Source organism: Mixophyes fleayi, chromosome 10 (assembly GCF_038048845.1).
Source record: "Mixophyes fleayi isolate aMixFle1 chromosome 10, aMixFle1.hap1, whole genome shotgun sequence".
Lineage (NCBI taxonomy): Eukaryota > Metazoa > Chordata > Amphibia > Anura > Limnodynastidae > Mixophyes > Mixophyes fleayi.
In genome coordinates this window covers 19,617,614-19,630,219 of record NC_134411.1, presented here as the reverse complement: position 1 = coordinate 19,630,219, position 12,606 = coordinate 19,617,614, and the positions used below count along the sequence as shown (strand labels likewise).

Below are 12,606 nucleotides of genomic sequence, written 5' to 3'. Positions count from 1 at the left end.
GTCATTATCTCTTCTTTCTCATATAAGCCTCATATTCTCCTTTCTCAATTTGAAACATTTCACTCTCAGTCTTTTCATTCAACTCATTCCTGGCAAATATGTATTGAAACCCTTATATATCAATATCGGAAAAAGCCATGAGATTAAACAGATATTTGTGACATGAAGATGTATCTGGGAGGGTTTACCATGATGGCAGTAGTTAAGAAACATATGGTAAGTGGAAGTGGAAAACAGGTTTACAAAGCAAAGACATGCTTAAGAGTCAATTTATATTGAAGCTCTTTAATAAGTATGAGAAGACAATTCACATAATTAAAAGTTATTCATTTAAGAGTTAAACAGTTTCCTGCATTTTTATTTTATTTAAGTTTAAATTGAGTTTTAAGAGGTGTTCTGCAAGGATTAGATTGCCAAATATTTAATGCGGTCAACTATCTATATATTGTGTGATTCCCACATTGGTCAAATGCAGTCATCCTCGGGGCTTAGCCTTTTACTTCAATGCTTCGTACAGCAAGAAAAACAGCTGATGTTGGAATGGCAAATGGAGAACTCTGACTGAAAATGGTAAAAGCAAAATTAGCATTTATCTCAAAGCTTGCTTAAGAAACATGAAGCCATTTTTTCTGGAAATACTTATTGCACTGCAATCAAGAGATTTATCTTGAAGCAGAGTCATGGGTGCAACAGTCTTATTTCTGATGCAATACAGTAATTATCAAATGATGAGATAGAAATGTAGGCAAATAAAGGCACTGCTGAGATTTGAACTCAGGATCTCCTGTTTACTAGACAGGTGCTTTAACCAACTAAGCCACAGCACCACTTGAAACCTTTGCTGCTTTGTAAGGGAAAGGACAGCTAAAAATACATTTCTTTGTTAAAGGCTCATAAGAGTCCTGATAAGACTAGCGTCTCATTAATTCTGTAAACAGCTGGTAAAATAGAGTGTAAAACTAAAAATGTCATTATCTCTTCTTTCTCATATAAGCCTCATATTCTCCTTTCTCAATTTGAAACATTTCACTCTCAGTCTTTTCATTCAACTCATTCCTGGCAAATATGTATTGAAACCCTGATATATCAATATCGGAAAAAGCCATGAGATTGAACAGATATTTGTGACATGAAGATGTATCTGGGAGGGTTGACCATGATGGCAGTGGTTAAGAAACATATGGTAAGTGGAAGTGGAAAACAGGTTTACAAAGCAAAGACATGCTTAAGAGTCAATTTATATTGAAGCTCTTTAATAAGTATGAGAAGACAATTCACATAATTAAAAGTTATTCATTTAAGAGTTAAACAGTTTCCTGCATTTTTATTTTATTTAAGTGTAAATTCAGTGTTAAGAGGTGTTCTGCAAGGATTAGATTGCCAAATATTTAATGCGGTCAACTAACTATATATTGTGTGATTCCCACATTGGTCAAATGCAGTCATCCTCGGGGCTTAGCCTTTTACTTCAATGCTTCGTACAGCAAGAAAAACATCTGATGTTGGAATGTCAAATAGAATATAGTCAAATGGAGATCTCTGACTGAAAATGATAAAAGCAAAATTAGCATTTTTCAAAAAGCTTGCTTAAGAAACATGAAGCCATTTTTTGAGGAAATACACAACGCACTGCAATCAAGAGCGTTATGTTGAAGCAGAGTCATAGGTGCAACAGTCTTATTTCTGATGCAATACAGTAATTATCAAATGATGAGATAGAAATGTAGGCAAATAAAGGCACTGCTGAGATTTAAACTCAGGATCTCCTGTTTACTAGACAGCTGCTTTAACCAACTAAGCCACAGCACCACATGAAACCTTTGCTGCTTTGTAAGGGAAAGGAAATCTAAAAATACATTTCTTTGTTAAAGGCTCATAAGAGTCCTGATAAGACTAGTGTCTCATTAATTCTGTAAAAAGCTGGTAAAATAGAGTGTAAAACTAAAAATGTCATTATCTCTTCTTTCTCATATAAGCCTCATATTCTCCTTTCTCAATTTGAAACATTTCACTCTCAGTCTTTTCATTCAACTCATTCCTGGCAAATATGTATTGAAACCCTTATATATCAATATCGGAAAAAGCCATGAGATTGAACAGATATTTGTGACATGAAGATGTATCTGGGAGGGTTGACCATGATGGCAGTAGTTAAGAAACATATGGTAAGTGGAAGTGGAAAACAGGTTTACAAAGCAAAGACATGCTTAAGAGTCAATTTATATTGAAGCTCTTTAATTAGTATGAGAAGACAATTCACATAATTAAAAGTTATTCATTTAAGAGTTAAACAGTTTCCTGCATTTTTATTTTATTTAAGTGTAAATTGAGTGTTAAGAGATGTTCTGCAAGGATTAGATTGCCAAATATTTAATGCGGTCAACTATCTATATATTGTGTGATTCCCACATTGGTCAAATGCAGTCATCCTCGGGGCTTAGCCTTTTACTTCAATTCTTCGTACAGCAAGAAAAACAGCTGATGTTGGAATGGCAAATATAATATTGTCAAATGGAGAACTCTGACTGAAAATGATAAAAGCAAAATTAGCATTTATCTCAAAGCTTGCTTAAGAAACATGAAGCCATTTTTTCTGGAAATACTTAACGCACTGCAATCAAGAGATTTATGTTCAAGCAGAGTCATGGGTGCAATAGTCCTATTTCTGATGCAATACAGTAATTATCAAATGATGAGAAAGAAATGTAGGCAAACAAAGGCACTGCTGAGATTTGAACTCAGGATCTCCTGTTTACTAGACAGGCGCTTTAACCAACTAAGCCATAGCACCACATGAAACCTTTGCTGCTTTCTAAGTGAAAGGACAGCTAAAAATACATTTCTTTGCTAAAGGCTCATAAGAGTCCTGATAAGACTAGTGTCTCATTAATTCTGTAAACAGCTGGTAAAATAGAGTGTAAAACTAAAAATGTCATTATCTCTTCTTTCTCGTATAAGCCTCATATTCTCCTTTCTCAATTTGAAACATTTCACTCTCAGTCTTTTCATTCAACTCATTCCTGGCAAATATGTATTGAAACCTTGATATATCAATATCGGAAAAAGCCATGAGATTAAACAGATATTTGTGACATGAAGATGTATCTGGGAGGGTTTACCATGATGGCAGTAGTTAAGAAACATATGGTAAGTGGAAGTGGAAAACAGGTTTACAAAGCAAAGACATGCTTAAGAGTCAATTTATATTGAAGCTCTTTAATAAGTATGAGAAGACAATTCACATAATTAAAAGTTATTCATTTAAGAGTTAAACAGTTTCCTGCATTTTTATTTTATTTAAGTTTAAATTGAGTTTTAAGAGGTGTTCTGCAAGGATTAGATTGCCAAATATTTAATGCGGTCAACTATCTATATATTGTGTGATTCCCACATTGGTCAAATGCAGTCATCCTCGGGGCTTAGCCTTTTACTTCAATGCTTCGTACAGCAAGAAAAACAGCTGATGTTGGAATGGCAAATATAATATAGTCAAATGGAGAACTCTGACTGAAAATGATAAAAGCAAAATTAGCATTTATCTCAAAGCTTGCTTAAGAAACATGAAGCCATTTTTTCTGGAAATACTTAACGCACTGCAATCAAGAGATTTATGTTCAAGCAGAGTCATGGGTGCAATAGTCCTATTTCTGATGCAATACAGTAATTATCAAATGATGAGAAAGAAATGTAGGCAAACAAAGGCACTGCTGAGATTTGAACTCAGGATCTCCTGTTTACTAGACAGGCGCTTTAACCAACTAAGCCACAGCACCACATGAAACCTTTGCTGCTTTCTAAGTGAAAGGACAGCTAAAAATACATTTCTTTGCTAAAGGCTCATAAGAGTCCTGATAAGACTAGTGTCTCATTAATTCTGTAAACAGCTGGTAAAATAGAGTGTAAAACTAAAAATGTCATTATCTCTTCTTTCTCGTATAAGCCTCATATTCTCCTTTCTCAATTTGAAACATTTCACTCTCAGTCTTTTCATTCAACTCATTCCTGGCAAATATGTATTGAAACCCTGATATATCAATATCGGAAAAAGCCATGAGATTAAACAGATATTTGTGACATGAAGATGTATCTGGGAGGGTTTACCATGATGGCAGTAGTTAAGAAACATATGGTAAGTGGAAGTGGAAAACAGGTTTACAAAGCAAAGACATGCTTAAGAGTCAATTTATATTGAAGCTCTTTAATAAGTATGAGAAGACAATTCACATAATTAAAAGTTATTCATTTAAGAGTTAAACAGTTTCCTGCATTTTTATTTTATTTAAGTTTAAATTGAGTTTTAAGAGGTGTTCTGCAACGATTAGATTGCCAAATATTTAATGCGGTCAACTATCTATATATTGTGTGATTCCCACATTGGTCAAATGCAGTCATCCTCGGGGCTTAGCCTTTTACTTCAATGCTTCGTACAGCAAGAAAAACAGCTGATGTTGGAATGGCAAATATAATATAGTCAAATGGAGAACTCTGACTGAAAATGATAAAAGCAAAATTAGCATTTATCTCAAAGCTTGCTTAAGAAACACAAAGCCATTTTTTCTGGAAATACTTAATGCACTGCAATCAAGAGCATTTTGTTGAAGCAGAGTCATGGGTGCAACAGTCTTATTTCTGATGCAATACAGTAATTATCAAATGATGAGATAGAAATGTAGGCAAATAAAGGTACTGCTGAGATTTGAACTCAGGATCTCCTGTTTACTAGACAGGCGCTTTAACCAACTAAGCCACAGCACCACACGAAACCTTTGCTGCATTGTAGGGGGAAGGACAGCTAAAAATACATTTCTTTGTTAAAGGCTCATAAGAGTCCTGATAAGACTAGTGTCTCATTAATTCTGTAAACAGCTGGTAAAATAGAGTGTAAAACTAAAAATGTCATTATCTCTTCTTTCTCATATAAGCCTCATATTCTCTTTTCTCAATTTGAAACATTTCACTCTCAGTCTTTTCATTCAACTCATTCCTGGCAAATATGTGTTGAAACCCTGATATTTTAATATCGGAAAAAGCCATGAGATTGAACAGATATTTGTGACATGAAGATGTATCTGGGAGGGTTGACCATTATGGCAGTAGTTAAGAAACATATGGTAAGTGAAAGTGGAAACAGGTTTACAAAGCAAAGACATGCTTAAGAGTCAATTTATATTGAAGCTCTTTAATTAGTATGAGAAGACAATTCACATAATTAAAAGTTATTCATTTAAGAGTTAAACAGTTTCCTGCATTTTTATTTTATTTAAGTATAAATTGAGTTTTAAGAGGTGTTCTGGAAGGATTAGATTGCCAAATATTTAATGCGGTCAACTATCTATATATTGTGTGATTCTCACATTGGTCAAATGCAGTCATCCTCGGGGCTTAGCCTTTTACTTCAATTCTTCGTACAGCAAGAAAAACAGCTGATGTTGGAATGGCAAATATAATATAGTCAAATGGAGAACTCTGACTGAAAATGATAAAAGCAAAATTAGCATTTATCTCAAAGCTTGCTTAAGAAACATGAAGCCATTTTTTCTGGAAATACTTAACGCACTGCATTCAAGAGATTTATGTTCAAGCAGAGTCATGGGTGCAATAGTCCTATTTCTGATGCAATACAGTAATTATCAAATGATGAGAAAGAAATGTAGGCAAATAAAGGCACTGCTGAGATTTGAACTCAGGATCTCCTGTTTACTAGACAGGCGCTTTAACCAACTAAGCCACAGCACCACATGAAATCTTTGCTGCTTTGTAAGTGAAAGGACAGCTAAAAATACATTTCTTTGCTAAAGGCTCATAAGAGTCCTGATAAGACTAGTGTCTCATTAATTCTGTAAACAGCTGGTAAAATAGAGTGTAAAACTAAAAATGTCATTATCTCTTCTTTCTCGTATAAGCCTCATATTCTCCTTTCTCAATTTGAAACATTTCACTCTCAGTCTTTTCATTCAACTCATTCCTGGCAAATATGTATTGAAACCCTGATATATCAATATCGGAAAAAGCCATGAGATTAAACAGATATTTGTGACATGAAGATGTATCTGGGAGGGTTTACCATGATGGCAGTAGTTAAGAAACATATGGTAAGTGGAAGTGGAAAACAGGTTTACAAAGCAAAGACATGCTTAAGAGTCAATTTATATTGAAGCTCTTTAATAAGTATGAGAAGACAATTCACATAATTAAAAGTTATTCATTTAAGAGTTAAACAGTTTCCTGCATTTTTATTTTATTTAAGTTTAAATTGAGTTTTAAGAGGTGTTCTGCAACGATTAGATTGCCAAATATTTAATGCGGTCAACTATCTATATATTGTGTGATTCCCACATTGGTCAAATGCAGTCATCCTCGGGGCTTAGCCTTTTACTTCAATGCTTCGTACAGCAAGAAAAACAGCTGATGTTGGAATGGCAAATATAATATAGTCAAATGGAGAACTCTGACTGAAAATGATAAAAGCAAAATTAGCATTTATCTCAAAGCTTGCTTAAGAAACACAAAGCCATTTTTTCTGGAAATACTTAATGCACTGCAATCAAGAGCATTTTGTTGAAGCAGAGTCATGGGTGCAACAGTCTTATTTCTGATGCAATACAGTAATTATCAAATGATGAGATAGAAATGTAGGCAAATAAAGGCACTGCTGAGATTTGAACTCAGGATCTCCTGTTTACTAGACAGGCGCTTTAACCAACTAAGCCACAGCACCACACGAAACCTTTGCTGCATTGTAGGGGAAAGGACAGCTAAAAATACATTTCTTTGTTAAAGGCTCATAAGAGTCCTGATAAGACTAGTGTCTCATTAATTCTGTAAACAGCTGGTAAAATAGAGTGTAAAACTAAAAATGTCATTATCTCTTCTTTCTCATATAAGCCTCATATTCTCCTTTCTCAATTTGAAACATTTCACTCTCAGTCTTTTCATTCAACTCATTCCTGGCAAATATGTTTTGAAACCCTGATATTTTAATATCGGAAAAAGCCATGAGATTGAACAGATATTTGTGACATGAAGATGTATCTGGGAGGGTTGACCATTATGGCAGTAGTTAAGAAACATATGGTAAGTGGAAGTGGAAACAGGTTTACAAAGCAAAGACATGCTTAAGAGTTAATTTATATTGAAGCTCTTTAATTAGTATGAGAAGACAATTCACATAATTAAAAGTTATTCATTTAAGAGTTAAACAGTTTCCTGCATTTTTATTTTATTTAAGTATAAATTGAGTGTTAAGAGGTGTTCTGGAAGGATTAGATTGCCAAATATTTAATGCGGTCAACTATCTATATATTGTGTGATTCCCACATTGGTCAAATGCAGTCATCCTCGGGGCTTAGCCTTTTACTTCAATGCTTCGTACAGCAAGAAAAACAGCTGATGTTGGAATGGCAAATATAATATAGTCAAATGGAGAACTCTGACTGAAAATGATAAAAGCAAAATTAGCATTTATCTCAAAGCTTGCTTAAGAAACACAAAGCCATTTTTTCTGGAAATACTTAATGCACTGCAATCAAGAGCATTTTGTTGAAGCAGAGTCATGGGTGCAACAGTCTTATTTCTGATGCAATACAGTAATTATCAAATGATGAGATAGAAATGTAGGCAAATAAAGGTACTGCTGAGATTTGAACTCAGGATCTCCTGTTTACTAGACAGGCGCTTTAACCAACTAAGCCACAGCACCACACGAAACCTTTTCTGCATTGTAGGGGAAAGGACAGCTAAAAATACATTTCTTTGTTAAAGGCTCATAAGATTCCTGATAAGACTAGTGTCTCATTAATTCTGTAAACAGCTGGTAAAATAGAGTGTAAAACTAAAAATGTCATTATCTCTTCTTTCTCATATAAGCCTCATATTCTCCTTTCTCAATTTGAAACATTTCACTCTCAGTCTTTTCATTCAACTCATTCCTGGCAAATATGTGTTGAAACCCTGATATTTTAATATCGGAAAAAGCCATGAGATTGAACAGATATTTGTGACATGAAGATGTATCTGGGAGGGTTGACCATTATGGCAGTAGTTAAGAAACATATGGTAAGTGGAAGTGGAAACAGGTTTACAAAGCAAAGACATGCTTAAGAGTCAATTTATATTGAAGCTCTTTAATTAGTATGAGAAGACAATTCACATAATTAAAAGTTATTCATTTAAGAGTTAAACAGTTTCCTGCATTTTTATTTTATTTAAGTATAAATTGAGTTTTAAGAGGTGTTCTGGAAGGATTAGATTGCCAAATATTTAATGCGGTCAACTATCTATATATTGTGTTATTCCCACATTGGTCAAATGCAGTCATCCTCGGGGCTTAGCCTTTTACTTCAATGCTTCGTACAGCAAGAAAAACAGCTGATGTTGGAATGGCAAATATAATATAGTCAAATGGAGAACTCTGACTGAAAATGATAAAAGCAAAATTAGCATTTATCTCAAAGCTTGCTTAAGAAACACAAAGCCATTTTTTCTGGAAATACTTAATGCACTGCAATCAAGAGCATTTTGTTGAAGCAGAGTCATGGGTGCATCAGTCTTATTTCTGATGCAATACAGTAATTATCAAATGATGAGATAGAAATGTAGGCAAATAAAGGCACTGCTGAGATTTGAACTCAGGATCTCCTGTTTACTAGACAGGCGCTTTAACCAACTAAGCCACAGCACCACATGAAACCTTTGCTGCTTTGTAAGTGAAAGGACAGCTAAAAATACATTTCTTTGCTAAAGGCTCATAAGAGTCCTGATAAGACTAGTGTCTCATTAATTCTGTAAACAGCTGGTAAAATAGAGTGTAAAACTAAAAATGTCATTATCTCTTCTTTCTCGTATAAGCCTCATATTCTCCTTTCTCAATTTGAAACATTTCACTCTCAGTCTTTTCATTCAACTCATTCCTGGCAAATATGTATTGAAACCTTGATATATCAATATCGGAAAAAGCCATGAGATTAAACAGATATTTGTAACATGAAGATGTATCTGGGAGGGTTTACCATGATGGCAGTAGTTAAGAAACATATGGTAAGTGGAAGTGGAAAACAGGTTTACAAAGCAAAGACATGCTTAAGAGTCAATTTATATTGAAGCTCTTTAATTAGTATGAGAAGACAATTCACATAATTAAAAGTTATTCATTTAAGAGTTAAACAGTTTCCTGCATTTTTATTTTATTTAAGTGTAAATTGAGTGTTAAGAGGTGTTCTGCAAGGATTAGATTGCCAAATATTTAATGCGGTCAACTATCTATATATTGTGTGATTCCCACATTGGTCAAATGCAGTCATCCTCGGGGCTTAGCCTTTTACTTCAATTCTTCGTACAGCAAGAAAAACAGCTGATGTTGGAATGGCAAATATAATATAGTCAAATGGAGAACTCTGACTGAAAATGATAAAAGCAAAATTAGCATTTATCTCAAAGCTTGCTTAAGAAACATGAAGCCATTTTTTCTGGAAATACTTAACGCACTGCATTCAAGAGATTTATGTTCAAGCAGAGTCATGGGTGCAATAGTCCTATTTCTGATGCAATACAGTAATTATCAAATGATGAGAAAGAAATGTAGGCAAACAAAGGCACTGCTGAGATTTGAACTCAGGATCTCCTGTTTACTAGACAGGCGCTTTAACCAACTAAGCCACAGCACCACATGAAATCTTTGCTGCTTTGTAAGTGAAAGGACAGCTAAAAATACATTTCTTTGCTAAAGGCTCATAAGAGTCCTGATAAGACTAGTGTCTCATTAATTCTGTAAACAGCTGGTAAAATAGAGTGTAAAACTAAAAATGTCATTATCTCTTCTTTCTCGTATAAGCCTCATATTCTCCTTTCTCAATTTGAAACATTTCACTCTCAGTCTTTTCATTCAACTCATTCCTGGCAAATATGTATTGAAACCTTGATATATCAATATCGGAAAAAGCCATGAGATTAAACAGATATTTGTGACATGAAGATGTATCTGGGAGGGTTTACCATGATGGCAGTAGTTAAGAAACATATGGTAAGTGGAAGTGGAAAACAGGTTTACAAAGCAAAGACATGCTTAAGAGTCAATTTATATTGAAGCTCTTTAATAAGTATGAGAAGACAATTCACATAATTAAAAGTTATTCATTTAAGAGTTAAACAGTTTCCTGCATTTTTATTTTATTTAAGTTTAAATTGAGTTTTAAGAGGTGTTCTGCAACGATTAGATTGCCAAATATTTAATGCGGTCAACTATCTATATATTGTGTGATTCCCACATTGGTCAAATGCAGTCATCCTCGGGGCTTAGCCTTTTACTTCAATGCTTCGTACAGCAAGAAAAACAGCTGATGTTGGAATGGCAAATATAATATAGTCAAATGGAGAACTCTGACTGAAAATGATAAAAGCAAAATTAGCATTTATCTCAAAGCTTGCTTAAGAAACATGAAACCATTTCTTCTGGAAATACTTATTGCACTGCAATCAAGAGATTTATCTTGAAGCAGAGTCATGGGTGCAACAGTCTTATTTCTGATGCAATACAGTAATTATCAAATGATGAGATAGAAATGTAGGCAAATAAAGGCACTGCTGAGATTTGAACTCAGGATCTCCTGTTTACTAGACAGGCGCTTTAACCAACTAAGCCACAGCACCACACAAAACCTTTGCTGCTTTGTAGGGGAAAGGACAGCTAAAAATACATTTCTTTGTTAAAGGCTCATAAGAGTCCTGATAAGACTAGTGTCTCATTAATTCTGTAAACAGCTGGTAAAATAGAGTGTAAAACTAAAAATGTCATTATCTCTTCTTTCTCGTATAAGCCTCATATTCTCCTTTCTCAATTTGAAACATTTCACTCTCAGTCTTTTCATTCAACTCATTCCTGGCAAATATGTATTGAAACCTTGATATATCAATATCGGAAAAAGCCATGAGATTAAACAGATATTTGTGACATGAAGATGTATCTGGGAGGGTTTACCATGATGGCAGTAGTTAAGAAACATATGGTAAGTGGAAGTGGAAAACAGGTTTACAAAGCAAAGACATGCTTAAGAGTCAATTTATATTGAAGCTCTTTAATAAGTATGAGAAGACAATTCACATAATTAAAAGTTATTCATTTAAGAGTTAAACAGTTTCCTGCATTTTTATTTTATTTAAGTTTAAATTGAGTTTTAAGAGGTGTTCTGCAAGGATTAGATTGCCAAATATTTAATGCAGTCAACTATCTATATATTGTGTGATTCCCACATTGGTCAAATGCAGTCATCCTCGGGGCTTAGCCTTTTACTTCAATGCTTCGTACAGCAAGAAAAACAGCTGATGTTGGAATGGCAAATGGAGAACTCTGACTGAAAATGGTAAAAGCAAAATTAGCATTTATCTCAAAGCTTGCTTAAGAAACATGAAGCCATTTTTTGAGGAAATACATAACGCACTGCAATCAAGAGCGTTATGTTGAAGCAGAGTCATAGGTGCAACAGTCTTATTTCTGATGCAATACAGTAATTATCAAATGATGAGATAGAAATGTAGGCAAATAAAGGCACTGCTGAGATTTAAACTCAGGATCTCCTGTTTACTAGACAGCTGCTTTAACCAACTAAGCCACAGCACCACATGAAACCTTTGCTGCTTTGTAAGGGAAAGGAAATCTAAAAATACATTTCTTTGTTAAAGGCTCATAAGAGTCCTGATAAGACTAGTGTCTCATTAATTCTGTAAAAAGCTGGTAAAATAGAGTGTAAAACTAAAAATGTCATTATCTCTTCTTTCTCATATAAGCCTCATATTCTCCTTTCTCAATTTGAAACATTTCACTCTCAGTCTTTTCATTCAACTCATTCCTGGCAAATATGTATTGAAACCCTTATATATCAATATCGGAAAAAGCCATGAGATTGAACAGATATTTGTGACATGAAGATGTATCTGGGAGGGTTGACCATGATGGCAGTAGTTAAGAAACATATGGTAAGTGGAAGTGGAAAACAGGTTTACAAAGCAAAGACATGCTTAAGAGTCAATTTATGTTGAAGCTCTTTAATAAGTATGAGAAGACAATTCACATAATTAAAAGTTATTCATTTAAGAGTTAAACAGTTTCCTGCATTTTTATTTTATTTAAGTGTAAATTGAGTGTTAAGAGATGTTCTGCAAGGATTAGATTGCCAAATATTTAATGCGGTCAACTATCTATATATTGTGTGATTCCCACATTGGTCAAATGCAGTCATCCTCGGGGCTTAGCCTTTTACTTCAATGCTTCGTACTGCAAGAAAAACAGCTGATATTGGAATGGCAAATAGAATATAGTCAAATGGAGAACTCTGACTGAAAATGATAAAAGCAAAATTAGTATTTATCTCAAAGCTTGCTTAAGAAACACAAAGCCATTTTTTCTGGAAATACTTAATGCACTGCAATCAAGAGCATTTTGTTGAACCAGAGTCATGGGTGCAACAGTCTTATTTCTGATGCAATACAGTAATTATCAAATGATGAGATAGAAATGTAGACAAATAAAGGCACTGCTGAGATTTGAACTCAGGATCTCCTGTTTACTAGACAGGCGCTTTAACCAACTAAGCCACAGCACCACATGAAACCTTT

At 34.2% G+C, this 12,606-nt stretch overlaps 13 non-coding genes across 13 annotated transcripts; all 13 read right to left on the bottom strand.

Annotated features, from left to right (window-relative positions):
• Positions 1–753: 753 nt before the first annotated feature.
• On the bottom strand, positions 754–827 carry TRNAT-AGU (transfer RNA threonine (anticodon AGU)). The gene has a single exon. It is a non-coding gene; the product is annotated as a tRNA-Thr (tRNA).
• Positions 828–1,735: 908 nt separating this feature from the next.
• Positions 1,736–1,809, bottom strand: TRNAT-AGU (transfer RNA threonine (anticodon AGU)). The gene has a single exon. It is a non-coding gene; the product is annotated as a tRNA-Thr (tRNA).
• Positions 1,810–2,717: 908 nt separating this feature from the next.
• TRNAT-AGU (transfer RNA threonine (anticodon AGU)) lies at positions 2,718–2,791 on the bottom strand. Its single transcript has one exon. It is a non-coding gene; the product is annotated as a tRNA-Thr (tRNA).
• Positions 2,792–3,699: 908 nt separating this feature from the next.
• TRNAT-AGU (transfer RNA threonine (anticodon AGU)) lies at positions 3,700–3,773 on the bottom strand. The gene has a single exon. It is a non-coding gene; the product is annotated as a tRNA-Thr (tRNA).
• Positions 3,774–4,681: 908 nt separating this feature from the next.
• TRNAT-AGU (transfer RNA threonine (anticodon AGU)) lies at positions 4,682–4,755 on the bottom strand. Its single transcript has one exon. It is a non-coding gene; the product is annotated as a tRNA-Thr (tRNA).
• A 907-nt stretch (positions 4,756–5,662) lies between these two features.
• TRNAT-AGU (transfer RNA threonine (anticodon AGU)) lies at positions 5,663–5,736 on the bottom strand. Its single transcript has one exon. It is a non-coding gene; the product is annotated as a tRNA-Thr (tRNA).
• A 908-nt stretch (positions 5,737–6,644) lies between these two features.
• On the bottom strand, positions 6,645–6,718 carry TRNAT-AGU (transfer RNA threonine (anticodon AGU)). The gene has a single exon. It is a non-coding gene; the product is annotated as a tRNA-Thr (tRNA).
• A 907-nt stretch (positions 6,719–7,625) lies between these two features.
• On the bottom strand, positions 7,626–7,699 carry TRNAT-AGU (transfer RNA threonine (anticodon AGU)). The gene has a single exon. It is a non-coding gene; the product is annotated as a tRNA-Thr (tRNA).
• Positions 7,700–8,606: 907 nt separating this feature from the next.
• On the bottom strand, positions 8,607–8,680 carry TRNAT-AGU (transfer RNA threonine (anticodon AGU)). The gene has a single exon. It is a non-coding gene; the product is annotated as a tRNA-Thr (tRNA).
• Positions 8,681–9,588: 908 nt separating this feature from the next.
• Positions 9,589–9,662, bottom strand: TRNAT-AGU (transfer RNA threonine (anticodon AGU)). Its single transcript has one exon. It is a non-coding gene; the product is annotated as a tRNA-Thr (tRNA).
• Positions 9,663–10,570: 908 nt separating this feature from the next.
• TRNAT-AGU (transfer RNA threonine (anticodon AGU)) lies at positions 10,571–10,644 on the bottom strand. Its single transcript has one exon. It is a non-coding gene; the product is annotated as a tRNA-Thr (tRNA).
• Positions 10,645–11,537: 893 nt separating this feature from the next.
• Positions 11,538–11,611, bottom strand: TRNAT-AGU (transfer RNA threonine (anticodon AGU)). Its single transcript has one exon. It is a non-coding gene; the product is annotated as a tRNA-Thr (tRNA).
• A 908-nt stretch (positions 11,612–12,519) lies between these two features.
• TRNAT-AGU (transfer RNA threonine (anticodon AGU)) lies at positions 12,520–12,593 on the bottom strand. Its single transcript has one exon. It is a non-coding gene; the product is annotated as a tRNA-Thr (tRNA).
• Between the last annotated feature and the right edge of the window lie 13 nt (positions 12,594–12,606).